Here is a 2,952-nt window from a genome sequence, read left to right as displayed (position 1 = left end):
GCCCGCATTGTGCGGAGGAAGTGGGAGGAGGAGGAGGAGGAGGAGGAGGAGAAGGAGGAGGGCTGGGTGTGCGTGTGGGCCGGCCGGAGGAGGGGACGGGCCGGCCGGGCCGGGCCGAGCCGGGCCAGCCCATCCCAGCCCGTCACATGTGCGCTGAGCTGGTCGGGGCTCTGCCCCGCTCTGCCCGCCGCGCTCCGAGCGGGGACTCTCGGTGCAGGGTAAATCCCTCCCCCGTTACGGGAAACTCCCGCAGAGGGGAACCCCCGTTATAGACGGGTCCTCGTTGCAGCAAGCCCCCCGTTATGGAGGAGTAGCCCTATGGGGGGCCTACAGTGGGGGGGAAGCCGCCATTAAGGAGACCCCCCCCACCGTAGGGAGCCCCCATTAGGGAGGAGCCCCCCTTGCAGGCAGTCCCCACCGGGCAGGGCGCCCCATTAAGGAGAGCCCTCGCTGCAGGCAGTCTCTGCATTGCGGGGATCCCCTGTTAAAGAGGACCCCCGCTTACAGGGTGACCCCCTTGCAGAGGAGCCTCGGCGCAGGGATGCCCCCCCAGCGCGGGCCCACCACAGGGCCCGGGTCCCACCTTGGGAACAGAGGGAAGCTGAGGGATCCACCGGGGGTCTGGGGTGGGCTGGGGATGGTTTCTCAGCCCTCCTCACGGTCACCTCGCACCCGAAAGGAAAGACTCTCCTGGATTTAACACCCCTGCCCTAGCACAAAGGGTCAAGCCCCAAGTCTAATTGCTGGTATTAACATTTAGCATTTATCCAAGGAGAAGTGTCTGAAGAGGTCCACGCAAACATTCCCCAACTAATAATTACCCCTCACAAAAGGCCCGTAAATACAGTTAACCCTGTGACACGGATGCTGTGAGATTGAGTTGCCCAAGGCCGCAGACTGAAGCTGTGGCAGAGACTCAGCTCCCACCAGGAGAGAGACATCAAGATTTCTAAGTGAGAAATAAAGATTTCTACTTTTCAAATAGTCTTTTCTTCCAATATAGTTGCTCCTTACGCAGCATGGAGGTGCCTCAAAACGCCATCATCTGAGCATGGCTTTATTGGAAACCAAACCTCCAAGCATCTTCAGATGACAGGAGAAAAGGGGAAGGAAATTATTCCCTTGCAGGTTTCCCAAGAGAATGAGCTTTACATTTACTAAATGTAAAGGCAGCACAGTGATTATGGATGGGGAGTGGGCTATACGGATTATCTCAGGAAGGGATCTACTCCAGCCCCAGCTCACCGAGATGTATGAAGCCGCTCACACTCTTTCTGGCCCCAGTTCAGCCCAGGAATGTGCCTAATTATTAATACAGGTGATTAAGAACCTTATTAAACAAAGACCGAGAAGCCAGTGTTGAATGCTCCTCTCCTTGGCCTCACGACCATTATTTTTCCCTTATGGCTTTATTTAATTTATAGCAGTTTTGTGGCAGCAGCAGTTGATTCCTGCGAAGAAAATAAGTAGCTGGGAGGAGCTGTCTGTGAATTTCCAGTCCCTTAGCTCTGATGTTTACACATGATTGCTTTGCCTAGAGTTCATCGATCATGTGCTGCTGTAATATTTTCTTTGGTCAAATTGTAATGCAATTATATAATTATTATTATACATTTAATTATTAGAAGTTTTGTATTCATATGTAATATATAAGTTATTATACGTTAAAATGAACTAATAGGAGGATAATAAAGCTTATTATTTGGAGTTATGGTCATTAAAAATATCAGTGTTAATTTTTACCTCACTGGACAGAATTGCAATTCACTCAACGTGGCCAATAATCCCTTTAAGCTTGGGCTGGTTAATACACTTGCTTAACTTTACGCCAGGAACACCCTTCCTCATCCGTATTTGGACACATCTCTTCTGCCAGTCATTCCGCTCAACTCTTAAAATAAATTCATCGAAATCTTCTCCCCGGTTTTCAGTATGATGGGGCTTTTCTTTTTAATCCGTAATTTCTATAATATCATTTTTCCCCCTAAAAAGACTTCTGAATGCTGTGATGTGTGGCACAAGGTTTTCACAGCAGCCTCCTCTAATTTCTAGAGGATGTTTTGTTTTTATGATGACTTATTCTAAAACACACATTATTTCCTATATAATCTCCCTCTTGAAATAACTCAGAGTCTTACATTTTTCTGGAGCAGAGAGGGGGGTTTCTACCCGTCCTCTAAGCAAATACCTGCTCTGTTTTCATCTTTTTGCTGTGAATTTCTGTCTCTCTCAACTTCCTGCATGATTCATCTCTTCATTACCAACCGAAATCGTCTGAGTCGCGACAAACCTGCTCCTTGCTGAAACACCAAACCTGCCAGCACCATGAGCACAGTAGACATCAGCCTCAAAACAAACCACTGTTTTATCATTTTATACATGTTTTTAAATATTTTAAGACATTAGCACTTGGGAAAATGGCCTCTGGGGAAAGGTGGGTGGTGATTCCCAGCTCTGATGCACTCAGGGCATGGCTGAAACTCTTTGCCCCTCCAGCCACCAGCATCCTCGGGGGAGCTCGGGGACCCGGCTGTTGGTGAAACAGTCCAGGCAGCCCTGCAGGGTTAATGTGAGCCTGGGGAGGTGAGGGTTTGACTGAATTACTCAAATTTTGGCCGTGTGGTTTTCAGTTTTCTTTTTGAGGCTTCTCAGCCTCGGCAGCGATGGCGTCTATCTTCGGGTTCATCGCCTGGGCGATTTGATCTGTGGTTTGCCATGCTCGGGCTCCCTCCCAGCACTCAGGAAACCTGCTGGCTTCAGATTGCTGCTGCCTCTAGCACTTGGGCTCCTGGGACAGGTCCCCAGATGCCATGTCTGAGGGGGGGGCACCCACTCCCGGGGTTCACATCTCGCAGGCACGGGGATGAGGAGGCTCAGGGTGGGCATCGGGATCCCTCCTCCAGACAGCATTTTGGGTTCAAGTCATCACAGTTCCCCAGCGATGTCACTTCT

This window comes from Athene cunicularia, assembly GCF_003259725.1.
Source record: "Athene cunicularia isolate RWA chromosome 10 unlocalized genomic scaffold, athCun1 chr10_part1, whole genome shotgun sequence".
NCBI lineage: Eukaryota > Metazoa > Chordata > Aves > Strigiformes > Strigidae > Athene > Athene cunicularia.
The sequence above is the reverse complement of the archived record's forward strand: the minus strand, read 5'-3'. Positions refer to the sequence as shown.